Genomic DNA, 18,092 nt, shown 5'->3' with positions numbered 1-18,092 from the left:
TGTCAGAGGGTCCTCAGACCCCTCCCAATCCTCTCTGTAATCTACCTCCTCATCATATTCGGGATCAACAAGGTAGACCGGCTCCTTGGGGTTCACAGGCCCCATCGGCGTCGGACTCGGCGTCGGGCGACGCCGGTTCGGCTCCGTGACCGGAGTCGGAGAGGGTATGGGGGCGGCGCCGGAGGACCGGCGTCGGGGGGTAGCCCCGATGGAATCGGCGCCGGGGAGGTCGGTGGGCCAGCCGGCGTCGATCCTGAAGGCCCCTGCGGCGCCGGAACCGGAGCCGTCGGCGGCGCCGGAGCACCCGGTGGCGTCGGGGCAGGAGCACCCGACCTGCTAGGGCTCTCGGACGGGGTCACAGGGCCCAAAGGCGCCGTAGGCCCCGTCGGAGGAGACAGCTTCCTCATGGCCATGAGGAACTCATCTATCTCCTCGGGCGTCGCGCCTTGCCCAGGGACCGTAGGGTATGGAGCAGGCCGCGCCGGAGGCTCATGCGGAGCCGCGGGGGTGGGGCCACCCGAACCCCCGGCCGCATCGCATGAGCGTCGGGGGGAGTCGGGGGTACGATGACGACGCCCCGACTTCTTGTGTTTCCTACCTGAGGAACCAGAGGAATGGTGACGACTTCCGGAGCGTTCGTGACGGCTCCGCGACCGCTCCCTTGACCTCCGGCCGGACCGGGAACTCTCGACGCGGGGCCGACACCCGCAGCTCGAGTAGCTTGCGGGACTGCTCCCGCCTAGCTTTACTCGTCAAGGCCCGGCAATCGACACAGGCGTCCACGTCGTGGTCGGGGCCCAGGCACCGGAGGCAGAGTCGGTGATGGTCCGTAACCGACATCGTGCGGTCGCAGTCATCACAGTTCTTAAAACCGGGCATCCTACCGGCACCTTAAGAAGAATCAAAAAGATCAAAAAACTTTGGTCAAAGACCGGAGTACTGCTCTTCTCGGATCTGCGCTAACTGGCGTGGAAAAAAGAAGAACTGACGTCAGCGCGCGGAGGCGGCGTCTATATACTCCAGCGACGTCATCACGGCGCACGACGCCAACGACGGACGCGGAGCCGCAGGGGACGTCTGCAGACGACGCCTACCGACGCGCAGGGGTACTGCTACGCAAAAGTTTCCGGATCCAGACTGCCGCCTGGGGATATTCTAAGGTAAGGAATCTAATACTAACCTGTTTCTTTCAGATGTGCGCTATACTCATTTTGACTTGACTGGACTACTCTCAGCCGGGGATCAGAGTAGAGTCGACAGCCATGTTGGACAGGTTTGGAACATAACAGTACGGACCTTAGCAGGGGCTTTGTCAGAAGTAAGTAGACCCCATCACCCCAAGCAGTCGTGTTGGTTTCTTCATCTCCCCTAACCCATCCTACTCATTTATTTCGGTCTGCTTGCTAGCTCTTTACCAGCATTACTTTCTGGGACGCAGCTCCTGCTGCAACGGATCTCTTCCTAGTCTCTTTAGCAGCATGGCCGCGAAGATATACATAGTAGAGCCTGCTTCTTTCCATTCCCCACTCCTGTATCCTTCTCCTTGCACAGACTCCAGTTTCCATAAACACTCGTCCGCTTCCTTAAAATGACTTAAAGGAGAACAGCAGCAGACTGTGATCCTACTGTGCAGGAAGAGAACAGAACTGTAGGTGTGTGCTGGGATGAACCAACTGAGGTTCCTAGGAAGTGGCGCACATGACTAATGTATCGCATTGCCCACTATGTTTAAAGTAATAATATGCCTTTGGCTATTTGCACTCCTGTAATTTATGTTTGGTGGAATCTAACCTTTTCTTTTGCTCACTGTAACACTGCACAGCGGCTGCCTGTGCCAGTACAGTGTTGTCATGACCCAGCGTTTTATTTACTGCTTCCGTTTTTTTCCCTACCTCATTGGCTCCGTTTGCAGAGGTTATTTAGTTCCTCCTTCATTTCCCCTTAGGCCTACCCTTCCCCCACTGGTTACATTTTGCATTTCGCTCTTGGAGAGCCCTTTTTTAGGTCTTGCGTGGCGTCGGGTGCGCAAGTGCGCACTCGAGATTTGATGTCTTTGAGTAGCGAGGTTAAGCCCCGCCCCTCTTCTCCATTGGCTGGCCTCCTAAACTGTGGCCATCCATTGGAGAAGAGGTTCCAGTGACGTTCTTCTTTGTATCTAAGCCCCGTCCTTTTGCGATTGGGGGCCGTGTTTTTGACATTCTTTCTAGGCTGTAAACAACAGTCAAAAACACTCCCCCCCAGTCTGAAAAGGACGGGGCTTAGATAGAAATAAGAACTATTTGTCTGTAAGCCCCGTCCTTTTCAGACTAGGGGGCGTGTTTTTGTTGACTGTTGTTTACAGCCTAGAAAGAATGTCAAAACACGCCCACCAATCGTAAAAGGATGGGGCTTTGAGACAAATGGCAGCGCTTGTTCACATCACTCGTTCTCTCTTTACCCTTCTCTCTCTGTCTCCTCCATCTCGGTCTCTTTTCCTTTAGCAATCTCCCCTACATTCTTCTCCCCTTCCTCCTTCTCCATCTTTCTTTCCATTTCTCTCTCCCACCAGGCCTTTAATCTTATCCCAGTTTTCACCACACTGCTCTTCTCCTGTTTTCTGCCATTATCCACACACTCGGCGCTCTCCTTTTACCCCCATCCCTCCTCCCTCGTGAGACAGTTCCAGTTTCCACCCCACCCTGTACTTCTCGCTGTTGGGGCTGGAAATGGGGAGCAGGGGCTCGTTCTAGGGGCCGAGGCTTGTTTCTCTGCACGTTGCTATTTTGAAATGTTCCCCCACCCCTATACTGACAGTGGTTCCTTGAGTGCTTCTCTACGCATGTAGTGCAGGGACTCCCCTTTATGCCTCACTTGGAAATATGAAACTGCCCAGGCTTTCAAAACCTGAAAGAGACTGCAAAGACAGCGGAGTGGATTGCAGGAAGGAACTGGGAATTGAAAGATTTATATGTAGGAGACGTGTTTATTTCAGTTGAGGAGGCACGGTAAAAGCTCACGGCTGTTTGAGGTCAGTTTTAAACATTTACCAAGATGCACCCCAACCCTCCCAGAACGATCACAATGAAAGCCCGCCATTTAACTCTTTGAGTCATCCTTCCTTTTAGTCATCCATCCATCAATTCGTTCACACCATCCATCATACCCCTTGCACTCACCCATCCATCCATCCTTTCACTCATCCTTCCGCTCAGCCACCCAGTCATCCATCCATCCATTTACTCTTTCACTCATCCATCCATCCATTCATTTACTCAATCACTCATCCATCCACGCTTTCAATCTGTCTATCCACTCTCTAATCACTACTACTCTACTACTCACTCTCTACTACTCTCTATTAGTCAATCTCTATTACTCACCCTCTACTACAATACTACTCACTCTACTACTCTCTACTCACTCTACCACTCTCAACTACGTTCTACTCACTCTCTACTACTCTCTACTATCCACTACCCACTCTCTACTAACTTTGTACTACTCTAATACTCTCTACTACTCACTCTCTACCTCTCACTACCTCTACGTGCACACATATGCACATATATATGTGTGTGTGTGTATATATATATATATATATGTCCAAAAACGTAGCTCAGGGCTTTGAAGCCGCACACCGCTGAAAGTTTGGTCGCAAACCTTTATTTGCCAGCACATTGTATCCCCTCCAGTTGTTGTATCCTTCGGCCTGACGCGTTTCGATGCCTTTGTGCATCTCTTCAGAGGCCAGCACAGGGAACGATTCTTTTGCCGCTCTACTCCCACAGCAATGCTAAATTTATTAGCCTCCGGTGTGCTGTGATTTTCACATTCTTTTCACAACTGCATGCTGGGAAGTGGAGTCTTTGTAGGCAGTATTAACCCTCCAATGGGTCCCGTCCCTATGCCTCAATTTCAGATTATTTTATTAGCCCTCCAATGGTCCCCAGACGGTGTACAGTGTGCTTAAATCCTGCTACTTCCAGCGCCAATACAGACGGGACGTTACCCCCCTGCTGGTCCTTTCTTCGGTTCTCAGAGGTGGGTCGCTTCCACGGTCGGAGCAGCCGTGTAAACATGTCCCAAAACATTGATTTACATTGTAATGGCCGTTGCTAGATCTCTATTATTACAGAATTGGCGCTCACCACAAGTTCCGACGTTTCAGGAATGGTTTGTGAAAGTTAATAGGGTTAGGAAATCTGAACAACAGTATGCAAAAAGAGTTGGGGGTTTAAAAAAGTTCGATCAGATCTGGGGGTGGTATTTTGAGTAATTTGTCATACTATGTTAAACTGAAAAAGGATGTAAATGTATTTTTTTGTGAAATTCTTATTTTTTGTATTTGTTTTAAAATACTGCAAACAACTTCAATAAAAAATTTTTTTTTTTAAAAAGACAATGCAATGTATTTATCGGTTTTCAAAACCAACACATAAATAAAAATTTTGTCATTTACAATGCCAACAGCTCTAACTTTTGCAAAGGCAAGACCATTGCATTGTAAATGCTTGTTCCATCTCTGTTCCTGGTGCCTTTATCCCACGGGTAGCCCTCGCTTCTTGTTAATCTGCTGGGGTGATTTTCGCTAAATTGCAGACACCCTCCTTGGCCCATGGCTAATTTATAACGGAAGACAGCCCATAAATGTATATATGCTTTCCCAATTAGGGACTTTGGCATTTTTGAATTGCTGTTCATTACCGCGCCAACAGAGCTGCAAGAGACTCACTCTTCTGCCCAATCATATGGCCTATACTTACATCACTATAGCATTTACTATTTTGAGACTTTGTTCTATTTAGTTTTTAATAGCATGAGAGGAGGCAGTGGAAGTTCACTTGAGTCAGATGGAAAGTAAATTGATTGGGTAGATGGAATAACTGCATGGACAGTTTTAGATTGCCACAGGTAAGAAGCTGGGAATACCACGTGGAGAAGACAATGGAGACAGGGATTTTTGGGATGTTACCAGAGTGAGGTTGGTTCACAATAAGCTGAAACAAAAAGGACAATCTGAAGTAAATTGCCCGCGCGCAAACACAGTTGCTGGTCTCTACCACTGATAGAGCTGGCACATCGAGACGCCAGCAATGGCAGTCTCTTTAGAAATAACAGTGCCCTTTTCAACTATGGCGATTGCGTGGTTAACAGAGCATTGCGAACTGCAGTGCAATCCCTTCGAGTCTGCGTCCACTTGAGAAGGTACCATTATTGTAGTTTTGCATTATCCAGAATTCTGCAACCAATACAGAAAAAGGCTGCCCTTCTGCAGTAGGATTTACAAGTACTGCAGATCATTTTATCTACCACACAGGTAAGGAGAAGCAACACTATCGCGAAGTATAGGAGCATTTAGGTGTGGTTCCTGCAGTTTCCAATCCAATTCTTTTATTTAAACTGTCTCCCCCATGCCCATTTTACCTTTTAAGATGTAGATAAGCACACCATTTCATTCATGGTGGTGGTGCAAGTACAGTAAATAAGGGGGTTCACATATGTAACTGCGACAGCTTGCGATCTCCGTCTGTTTTACAAAATAGCAACAAATTATCAAAACAGTTTATTTGGACAGACGTTACTCCAGTTTGAAAGATTAGGAGTCAAACAGAGTCTGTTTTCCCCATGGTAGTACAAAGTGGCGCAAACCCATAACAGAGAGAAGTGGAGAAGTGTGGCTCACTGGATAGAGCAGGCAGACCCTGAAGCAGAGGTCAGACCCGGGACCAGGGTTCAATTCCCGACGCGGCAGGGTCTTGAGCTCAAATGTCCACGGACTGGATAATTCTCGCTTCGGTGCCTGACCTAATCATGGGTTCACACTCTGCAACTCTGGGCATTAAGCTTGCTTAATCTCCACAACAGCCCCCCGCGGCGGGATGCATGGCTTTCACCTTGGGGATGCCATGTAGGGGCTATCTCACAGGGAAAAGCCAGGATGGGTTCCCAAGGCAAGCGCTTAGAGACCCCTGGGTGATAAGCGCAATATAAATCCAACATACAACACTCCCACCTAGAGAAACAAAGGCATCATGTTGGTGCAAGCTGTGGTGGAAAGGTTGGGTCAGGGGACAGTCCTCTAGAGATGAGACGCCCACACCCTAAATTAATCGTGCCAACACTAATATGAATTTACTTCTAGATCCATCTCTGAAATGATAGGGCCTGCCTCTGATAATCCTTTGCATGACCGCCAAGTAATTCGAAATTACTCTTAGCTTTAAGCCATCACATTGTCAAATTTTTATCAAACACATGGAATCATTGTAAATCAGTTGAGTCCTTTGTAAACCAGTCCCAGATTGGGAGATCTAGTCTATATCCAAGGAGGGACAGCAACATTCATCAGATTCTTTGGCTCTTGAGCCCATATGGATGATGCATCACCCTATGCAACATCTGTATACTGAGCCATATAACTCCAAAGACAGCAGACGTTTCTGCACTATTTCACTCTGCATATGCAATTATAAGAGCACAATTCTGTATATAGATCAGGATTAGGGCGTGCGGTTTTATGGTATTTATTTCTGTAACATTTGTCTGTATTCATCCATATTTATTTTGTGTATATAGGAAGTTGTGAAACTGTACATCTCCATATTTAACTGATACACGCACTTATACTTTGATGTGTCATGATTAAGCTATTTGAGCTTCCAAATATTATGAAAAAAAAATCCACAAAAATAGCATTATACCACAAATATATGTTGACATTAGCCATTATTTAAATAAATGTCATCCTGTTTACTAATTAACCATGCTGTCCACATGCTCAGCTATTGGTCTACAATTCATGAAAGACGGTACAGAGAGTCAGAAAACAGGGAGCCTTAGTCATGATCCCCATGAGGTCTTGAACAGCCGTCATGGTGCTTTTCAAATTCAAATAAAACCTTAAAAAGTGATGGTGCTTTTCAAAGACCGTGGCCTCTGTGCAGCATTAAAATGCAAGGCTCTCAAGAACGTCGTCTTGATCTTATGATGTCGTGGGCCCTCAGAGAGCCAACATCAAGCCACTGGTGGCTAGGTTGCCCATCAGCATTATCTTCTGGTGTAAAAGGCCTTGCTTTGGAGCCATACACCTGTAGCTTATTGGGCACAGCACCATTTGACAACCTGGATATTTAGCTGGTAAGACTCGCACAGCATAAACCACCTTCAAAACTGGGGATACTTTTGCTGTGGTGACTATCGAAAACTAACATTCAGCCAAGTACTTTCACAAGTGCTACCTTAATGCTCTGCCAAGGACTAACCAGCATACTTTGACAGCAGTTAAGCAGAGCACCCACCCAATAAGACACTGGTTTTATTCACAGCAAAAGATGCCCCATCCGACTTTGAAGAGAAAAGCCAACTGCTCCTTTAAAACAAGCATTTGCAATGCAATCGGTCTCGCATAATTAAAGTTTGAGCTATTGGCATTACTTATAATAATGCAACACCAATAGGTCAAACTTTAATAATGCGAGCTATTGCATTGCAAATGCTTGTTGCTTTAGAGCGTGTGCTGTTATGGCCAGAACTGCCGACTTTAGAACTAGAGTCCGAGTCCTGGCGTCACCTTCACATCCTGTGATTTTGGGCAAATCACTTACTCCCCTGTGCCTAAAAAAGAATCCAGCCTTGTGTAATGTTACTCATGCTCCAGTGAAGCGCTCCAGTGCCCTTGAGCAGAGTTCGTACTATGAAAAACTGCAAAAAGAAGAAAAAAAATGCTTGTTAACCTTGTGTTAGGAAGACAGTGAATAAAAAAAAAAACGTATAGGCCTTCCAAAGTAAACTGAATAGCCACACTCGACCACCATAAAACCTATCTCTGGGAGGACTCTGGATAAGCCATATTTTTGTCCACTGGCCTAGGCGAGGAAAGGACACCATGATGAACCATGCCACATGTGGGTGCGGGTTTTACGTGGGTGCTGGATTGCATCTTTAAAAAAAAAACATTTTTAAAAGTAGGTTAGTAGACTGACCATATTCAGGAAGTAAAACAGTTACACAAACTGTAATTTAAAGTAGCAAAGGAAAAACGTTTTAGCCTGCTAGGTAACCCCTTTGATGCGGATGACAAAGCCAGCTCGTCATGGGCGTTACTTGCTCTGCGCGCATGACGAGCTTGCTTTGACACGTAACCCGCGAATTTCGAATCTTCAGCGGGAAAACCCGCTAGCGCGCATGCGGTTAAGGACTTGAGGCCCGTGTTGGTGAGTTTGCTAAATAAAAGGCAAACATTTTTTTACTAGAATAATAAACACTGAATATTGGCAAGGGACGATTTTTAAAATAGCAGGAATATTTGACATTCTTTTCAGTGAGCTAACTTTGGTCCAATTCCTCGTAGCACTGTGATGATCTTTCTCCAGAGGGACGAAGCATTCCCAGGAGCATTCAACCGCTCTACACCGTTCAATGGTATAAGAACAACTCCAAAAGTACAAGCCATCTTATGCGATATATAAGCATTTTGTTTAAATGACAGATTCAATCTAAACAGACTCCTTAGTGTATTAAACTGTGTATGAAGTTGGGCAATAGCAACATGCTAGCTTTCTGATTAAAGATGGAGACCAGCAAAAACATATTGTTGAGTTGCAGAGGGTGAGAAGCCATAAAAATCAAGATTTTCTCATTGCGTCCACAAGAAGAATAGATATTGGAAATTCAAAAAGTCTTCCTTCTTTGGCCTTCACACGCTACGGAATCTAGACACCAGAACTACCATGGGTTGGTGTTGTTCGAGCCACACACATTCAAAATACATGTCTATCGTAAGCACTCAGAAGCTCCACTCACTAGCATGTATGGTACTATGCAGAAACACAACTAAAATCAAACTAAAGTAAAACTCCTGGGAAAGGGCTTTGGGGTAAGGCACGTGCCTTTTAAAAAACAAATGCAAGCATTCGCAAAGCAAAATCAGATTAGGAAAAAGGAGTAGTTTCTGTCCTGTAACTCCAGTTCTATAGTAGGGGAATCTCTGTTATAGTCATAATCTAGTGAATAGTCCCGTCCATCTGCGTGGACCCCGGAGCAATCAAAAATAATCTCTTAAAGTGTTGAAAAAATGCAGAACTGCACAGACACTTGAGAGAATTAAAGACCGATAATGCAGCCGATAAAACCAGGCTACACTGTCCAGTACTCCAACTAGAAATTCCACCAAAAATCCACAAACAGCAAAGCTTGTCCAGATTTCCCTTGCTTCAACAGCAAAACCCCTCTGGAATGATAGAGGAGGACCTGGACAGACAAGCCCATAGGCTGCCATTCTGTGGCTCAGAACAGGATACTGTGCCTTTAAGAGAGCTTTCCAGAACTTCACAGTATCCCAGAATGCACTTGCCTGACCTGCGTTTGGAGAACTGTGGAGGGAGCCTGCTGTCGCTTGCCTGCTTCTACCGCCACGACTGGCCGGACCCGCTCCGCGGCTCCCGCTTCGCGGCTGGGAGCGGACTTCTGGCACCTGGAAGGGGTTTGCTTGTACTCTTAAGACCGGCAGGGCTGCGAGTGTGTAGTTGTGGACTCCAAGCTCCAGGAGTCACCGCGCGCCCGTGTCCACCTGGGCTGCTCTCCCTGCCGGCTCCGCCCCCACCTGGAAGAATATAGCGGCGTCCAGCCCTAACATCAGTGGATTCCTTGCCTGACCTGCGTTTGGAGAACTGTGGAGGGAGCCGAGGGAGCCTGCTGTCGCTTGCCTGCTTCTACCGCCACGACTCGCCGGACCCGCTCTGCGGGTCCCGCTTCGCGGATGGGAGCGGACTTCTGGCACCTGGAAGGGGCTTGCTTGTACTCTTAAGACCGGCAGGGCTGCGAGTGTGTAGCGGTGGACTCCAAGCTCCAAGAGTCACCGCGCGCCCGTGTCCACCTGGGCTGCTCTCCCTGCCGGCTCCGCCCCCACCTGGAAGAATATAGCGGCGTCCAGCCCTAACATCAGTGGATTCCTTGCCTGACCTGCGTTTGGAGAACTGTGGAGGGAGCCGAGGGAGCCTGCTGTCGCTTGCCTGCTTCTACCGCCACGACTCGCCGGACCCGCTCCGCGGGTCCCGCTTCGCGGCTGGGAGCGGACTTCTGGCACCTGGAAGGGGCTTGCTTGTACTCTTAAGACCGGCAGGGCTGCGAGTGTGTAGCGGTGGACTCCAAGCTCCAGGAGTCACCGCGCGCCCGTGTCCACCTGGGCTGCTCTCCCTGCCGGCTCCACCCCTAGAGACCAATTAGCCAGTAACAAAAGAGAAGTGCCATCCCCGCTGCGCGGGAGGGCGCCGGGAGAAGCCCGGGACAAGGGCGGGACCGTTTGTGGCTGTTCGTGACCCGGAGTGACCGGACCGGGCCACCCCTCTAACCTGTGTGAGTCTCCATTTCTAAGGACTATGGCTGGCAGAGACAATAGGATCAAATCCTCCTTAACTGGTAGCCTGTCAACCGCCGGAGGTATGGAGAAATTCCTCATAAGGGCTAATAACATTATAGACAAGGAGATAGTCATACTGGAAAAGCGTTTATCCACTGAACTCATTTCTCTTAAACGATCATCCATAGGACCCCTTGCTAACGCTAAAACGCCCAATAGAAACAGCGATCAGTCTGCTACTGCGGACACAATATCCCCGCCTAGAGAAGACCCTGGCCTCCTGGCTACCCTGGTTACAACAACTGACATTGTGGCTGACCCTAACTGTGTCCCCGTAAGCGATAATGCCTCCCTCTTATCCCACCCTGATGTGAGTACTACAGAGACTAAGAGCCAAGGAGAAAGAGAGGGTGCAGTTAGGAAACGGAAAAGAGTGTATAACAAGAAAGAAACTAAAACGGGAAGGGCTGTAAAATCCGCTAAGGTCCGGGAGGCACCACCCCAGACCACCATTAATCCCCCTGATGTCCATCTTCCGAACAGAGAAATATCCATGGATTGGGCCGTGGCCTTACTTAAATCAATCATATCCCCATTAGAGGCTAAACTGGATAGGCTTTGCTCCAGAATATCTAATGTAGAGAAAACATCTGCCTCCATTTTAGCCACCCTCGGTAACCTTCAGAGCCAACACACCCCCCGACTATCTTAACCCCCTTGATTCCCGCTCCTCCCAACCTGCATCCGAACCAACCAAATATCCCCCCATCGAATATCTGCATACCAACCCATATCCCCCCTCAGCCCAATAATCCAACAGCCGATAATGTGGGGAGTCAACAACCAAGCCAATCTAACCCATCAGCCCTTACAGCTGAGGGAAACCAGGGAGCACCAAGTGAGGCACACAATACCCCTAGACCTAGACGGCCTGATCTTCCACCGGAGGCAAACCGGTTTACTGTCATCTTAGCCGGAGTACCACCACTAGAAACAGGGGAATCAGAAACCTTTAGTTCCCTGAAGAATAAAGTAATAAAATGGCTCAACTGGAATAGACCACTCCCGGGCCACCTACACAACGAAATTATTATGGTCAGGAGGGTTCCTTGGATAGGCAAGACCCCTAAAAACATCAATGGGGACTGCCTAACCGTTAGTTTCAGAGACCCCCGCACAGTATCCCATATATGTGCAGGTTTCAATAGATCTTTTGATTCAACGATCCAGACCCTTCCTGTTTCCTATTTCTTTCCACCAACCAACACTCGCTACCAGCCGAGAAGAGGGGACTGGACCGTTGTGGAACGGAGGGGCAGGCAACGAGCGTATGATGCCAGACCACCAAGACAACCTCAATACGCACCCCAATTCCACCCCTTTATGGATCATAACCGCTTTGGTTGCTTAGATGGCCTAGAGGGAGTAGACTGACTACACCCCGTCTCTCCCTCCTTGGAGCCGACCAATATCCTGGCTAATCCTGATGTCCCACCCATGGTTCATTTATCCACCCCTATCCCAGCTATCCCCACTAATCCGGTCCAGATTCCACCCTTTATGATCCCTATTACACAATGCTCCGAAACCATCCCCATCACTCCTACCCCAGCTACCCCCACTGAACCGGACCTGATCCCCCCAGATATGATCCGTACTACACCTTCTATCTCAACTACCCACACTAATACAGTACAGGACCCAAGGTTTAAGGGATATTCATTGGTGAGCTGGAACATTGCTGGGTGGCGGCAAAAAGTTTCAGCCCTGGGTTGGAGGGAACATATTGTGGACTTTGATATTTTATGTCTGCAAGAAACGTGGTCAGTGGAAGATATTGCCTTCGATGGTTTTGTTTCATACAACTGTAATGCGGTGGAATCTGCAATGGGGAGGGCCAAAGGGGGATTGTTGATTTTACTGTCTGTACATCTCCCTGTACATGTAAGGAAAAGCCATACTGTGGGGTCCCATTCGCAAATTTTGGAAATATCAGTAGGCAGGGACAGAAATCTATTGCTGATCAATCACTACAATAACATCTTTGACCCCTCCAGTACCACTGTAGTAGACGAACTCGAATCTGTTTTGGATTCCATTCTTTGCAATTCGACTGTATCTTATGATATTGTTTGGGGGGGAGATTTTAATATCAGAACTTGCCCTCTCTCGTATTCAACTACTTGTGGTTATGATGGGGAAAATGGGGAAAATTTACTCCACTTTTTACACTCTCCATATGGCACTTCCCTTAACAACCTGATGTTAAAAATTGATGTATCAATCCACCAACATGCCCCTGATAATGAGGGTAACCTGGTGCCCACCTTCACGGGGAGAAACACCACCTCTATTATTGATTTCCTGATCATCTCCAACTGGGTAGCTCCCCATTGTTCGGTCCCCCAGATCTTAGATCTCGACCTGAGTGACCACAATGCTCTTACTATGGTCATATATTGTGAGCTCCATAGGGATGTATTCTCCGGTAGGGTTGTCGACGACATTACCCCATGTAGACCAAATGGGACTCGCATCAAGTGGAGTGGGGAAAAATCAGAGAATTTACATCGTAGGGTGGTGAAAGCTGGCCTAAACACGATACTTAGTTGCCTTGATACGGAAGCCCCCCCAGAACAATCTGTAAATAACTTTGAGAAGTTGGGTATCATAATTAAGCAAACCCTCACCACAAAGAAGGCTAAAACTAAACGGGATATACAGGGTTGGTTTAACCAAGCATGTACAAGGGCATTAAAAGCCCTTAAACTTGCCCTCTCCACAACCCCGAGAGACAGGGAAGCGGTTACATCCCTGAGGGCCAATTACAAAAATGAGCTCAAACTCAGGAAACAAGAACTAAGAGAAATAGCCTGGGAAGATCTGAGCAAAGCTGCAGCCCTCCGGGACAGCAAACTATTCTGGAGTACCATCAATAGCCCGTTCCTGCAAAAAGAGGAATTCCCTGTTCTCACTGCCCAAGTTAGTGAAGATGGCTGGGTGTCCCACTTCTCAGGGATTTTTGATCCTACTGGAGAGTCCACTGCCAATTTTAACTCCATCTGCACTACCCCAGTTGAAACCCAGAGAATCACGATCCATGAGGTGGATATGGCAATAAGGAATAGCAAAGGGGGAAAGGCTCCAGGCCCAGATGGGGTACCAATCGACCTATACAAATTTGACCCAGCCCTCTGGAGCCCATTATTGACCATAGCTTTTAACGCTGCTATGGATAACAGGACTCCTTCTACTTGGGGTGAATCCATTATTATTCCAATCTATAAGAAGGGGGATAGAGGAGAGGCTAAGAACTACCGCCCTATCTCCCTTCTGGATTCCTCACTAAAAATCTTGAGTAGGGTCCTGCTAGCACGTTTGGAAGATTGGGCCTTAGATAACTATATTCTTGCCCCATCCCAATATGGCTTTAGAAAGGGCCTTGGTACGATTGAACAATGTATCAACTTGAACCTTTTAATAGGGAAGTATACCAAGGCCAAGCCGGGATCACTATTTTTGTGTTTTGCAGATCTTTCAAGCGCATTTGATTTGGTCGACCATGCCCTGTTATGGACAACTTTACTGGGTATGGGAGCCCCCCCCTGATATCCATTTTTTAGCCACACTCTATTCAAACCTATCCGCCCAAATTCGTTATGGTCCAGAGGGGGAGTGCACACGGAAGATTAGAGTAAGATCTGGCATCCGACAGGGATGTGTATTGGCCCCGTTGCTTTTTTCGCTCTTCATTAACTCGGTTGAGCAAGAATTAAAGCAAATCCATGCTGATGCCCCCCAAGTAGGAGGCACCCCCATACCGGTATTACTTTATGCCGACGATACGGTCCTACTCTCTAGGACCCCTATAGGCCTACAAAAACTGATGGACGGGTTCTATGATTTTATATTGAGAAGGAAACTCAAAATCAATAACTCCAAAACGTTTGTCATGGTGTGTGGGAAAAAGCTGAAACTTTTTAAACCCTTCTCTTTTAAGGAAAACCATATTGCAACTGTCACCAATTTTTGTTATTTGGGTGTTACTTTTAATGATAGAGGATCGTGGGCCCCTGAGGAGATAAATGTCAAAGCCAGAATGGGGAAAGCATCCTCAGGCGTCTTCCGCTTTGCCTCCAAAGTAGGAAGCCGCCGTATTGTTGATATGCTGACTATATACAAACACAGATGTACCTCGATAGCATTGTATGGTTCGGGGGTATGGGGACACTGCAATGCCAGGGCCCTGCAAATTGAAGAAAACAAGTTCATCAAACGGCTGCTTTGTCTTCCCTCCTCGGCATCTACTGTTTTAACTCATTTGGAACTAGATTTGGATTACCTGTCCGATCTTACCGGACTAAGGCCATTGCTGGTATGGAAATCCATTTTTACCAAGATGGAAACTGCATTCACTAAAGATATCATCAAGGACTGCTTACTCTTGGACAAAGTTTTAAGTATCCCATGGTTAAAATATGTAGTTTCGACTGTTAAAGACCTGTTTGACATGGATTTGTGTAACGACCCCACCTGTCTGAATTCTCTAAACAAACAGGAACTAAAAAATGTCTATCTTAGGGCGAAATCGGATGTGCGAAGTTATGCTACTAGAGAATATTCCACACATATTTTTCACTTGTCTTTGAATGATGATAGCCGGGGTATTCCTATGTACCTTAATGTTATCCACAGACAGTCCCACCAGTTTGTTCTTTCAAGACTAAGATTAGGTATAGTACATAACCTGGTTGCCTTCCCAACAATGAAATCTCACCCAGTTACTCCATGTCCGTGTGACGGTTTTTCCAAACAAAGCACATCGCACTTTTTATTACTCTGTCCTTTGTATAAAGCGCAACGCATCTGTTTCCTCAAGCCTATGTTCCTTAAATATTCCATGTATACCACTGGTAACGCCATGAGGCTTCTCTTCTCACTTTCAAGCCCTGATATATGTTTTTTTACTGCCACTTTTATTTTGAAATCTATTAGAGCCAGACTTAGTATGGTTTTCCCGTAAATTTATGTGCAGCAACCCCCACACCATGTGACAAGGCTATCCCTGTTTTTTCATTTTGTGTATCATGTATATGTAATGTTTTTAACTGTATACTTTTATGATGTTTTTTTTAAACACTCGAATAAAGTTATAAACTGAAACTGAACACTGCAGGTCCCTATTACTTTCAGTTCTTTTTGAAGGCGTAATACACCAGACCTGTAGCATTCCTTAAATGAATATCTCTCTCCACAAGGAGGAGGGCGGGCGATTATGACTATAACAGAGATACCCCTACTACAGAAGAACATAAGTTACTTACCTGTAAACTGTGGTTCTCCAGTATTGGTGTCTTTCATAGATTAGAAAATACAAAGAGATGGGTGGAGGGTCCCAGGGAATCTTTTAGTGACCACTACAATATAAATCAGTGATTATTAGGGTTACTCACTGACAGTTTTGCACTGAACGTTTTAACCTTGGAAATGAACGGCGCCAGAATAAAGTTCCTTAGCATTCATTATCCAATTTTAAACACAGAGCACTCCTTTCTCTTGTCTTTTTGACTCTCACATACTTCCTTCTTGCACTGCTCCTCAGTTTATCGAGCACGTTACCACGCACTCTCCTTTCCCGTGCTGAAATAGCAACAATTTTGCTTCCACATTTTGGGAAAGGTTCCAAATGATGACAGGGCGGTAGAAAACGATAAACTGATGGACATTTTCTCATTGAGTGCGATACTTTGTGTGCTGTTCATTTTTTTTGGAAGGAAAGTGTCAGGTTATTAACATTAATGTTTGTTGAGTAAACTAGACGTTATTTAAATCAATAATCCTACTAGATAGTCATTGTTCAAATTATTTATTCATATTTAATTTTTTGATTTTTATGTTTCTTTTGTGACTCTCTATTCTTTCATTTATACAAATCTTGATATTTGAGTTATTTTTAAACACATTTTTTTACATATAATACATTCTAAATACTGTACAATAGAAAAGATTTAAAAACATTCAACAATACGCAGAGATTATTCCTTTCAACGCGTTTCGGCCGTTCGCCTTCCTCAGGAATTCTGCATATTTCTTTTCTTAATCAATAGCAGCTATGATAGTAAAAAGACAGTATTTTAGTTTTACACTCTGGTAACAGCAGATTAATTATTTACAACGTCTAGACATTTTACTTCCTTATTTTTTAACTCGGATCTTGTCCATCTTACTTATTTTCTAGATCTCTCTTCTTCCATTGATTAGCTCTACACGGTTCGGTATGCTTATATCTGTACTGTTCTTTACATTTATTTACAAAATTTACACCTCTATGTACATAGTTATAATACATTTCCCATGTTGCACTTAAAGTTTCTCTGTACATTTTTACATTTAGATGTCAAAGAAATTCTGATTTACTTGCAGATTGTAGCTCATTTTCAGATAGTTGCTTAAGTAGGGACAAAAGTCAGGAACAAGTGAATTGGATAAGGGGTAGACATACTCTGTGTGCTGTTCATACCTGTGTTCAACGCACATTCACTCAGACACACTTCTGAAAAGACACATACTATTCTTTGACCCACAGTTATTCTGTTTAATTGTCTTACATAGATTCACATGCTTGAATATTCCCCTTCGTCGAAGTGGGAGTCCCACGGTACATAAAATAGCAGTAATATATGTATGTATAAATAAAATCATTATAATTATAATAAATACATAAATAAAATACAGTAAAATATCCATAAAGCTCAAAAGTACCATAGAACAGACTAGGCCCATAGAAAGCCTAAGGGGAGAAAATCAACTTGGTAACATATCAGTGTCATTATGTTTTGGTCCAAATTGCGGCCAATCAGGCCGCAGCTCTCTCTAGAACCTTCTCCTCAGAAGCCCAAGACCTCAGATTTTCGTAGCACAGAGTAACCAAAAAGTGCCTGAGGAGAAAAGAGCCTCTGAGGGGAGGACGGGAGGGTCGCATGTGAATCTATGAAAGACACCAATACTGGAGAACCACAGTTTACAGGTAAGTAACTTATGTTCTTCTCCAGTATTAGCGGTGTTTTTCATAGTTTCACATGCTTGAATAAGAGTAGAAAGCAGTAATCACCATATAAGTCATAAAGGTAACTGACAATTCAAGCATATAATAAATATAATATCTTAAGGAGAAAACCTTTATGACTGGAGGCGGGTAGCAACAGAGGCTCACCTTTAATGGAAAAGATTCCGCAGCACCGCTTGTCCCACTGCTGCATCTGCAGCGTCAGTTGACTGCAGACAGTAGTTGTAGGAGAGTAGGGTCTGCAATCCTAGGATCACCCCAGATTTTTGCTTTTTGCTTCACTGGTTTACGACTTCCCTGGCTGTGTGCCTGCTAATCAGACCCACAGCCTAGCTGTTCTCTCACTAAATTGACACGTGTACCTTAGGTGCATTTACCAATTGGTACTGGGCCACCTTATCAGACCCTGTAACTCCGGGCATAGGTGTACCCAGGGCCTACCAGGGGCTGCAGCATGTATTGTGCCACCCCTGGATGACCATCTAAATCTGACACAACTGGCTGCACGACAGCTGGGGCAAGGTGGTGTAATCACCCTTTGCTTTAGATATAGTATACCTATATCTAACCCTAAAATGGACACAGATTCCTATCAGTCACTCCTATGGCAGGCCTTAACAATCCTGAAGGCAGAGTGCTTGGAATCATGCGAGATGGTACTCTGGCATGAGCTGAGCCCGTTTGCAGCTT

This window comes from Lissotriton vulgaris, chromosome 5 (genome assembly GCF_964263255.1).
Source record: "Lissotriton vulgaris chromosome 5, aLisVul1.2, whole genome shotgun sequence".
NCBI lineage: Eukaryota > Metazoa > Chordata > Amphibia > Caudata > Salamandridae > Lissotriton > Lissotriton vulgaris.
This window is presented reverse-complemented; position numbering follows the sequence as displayed.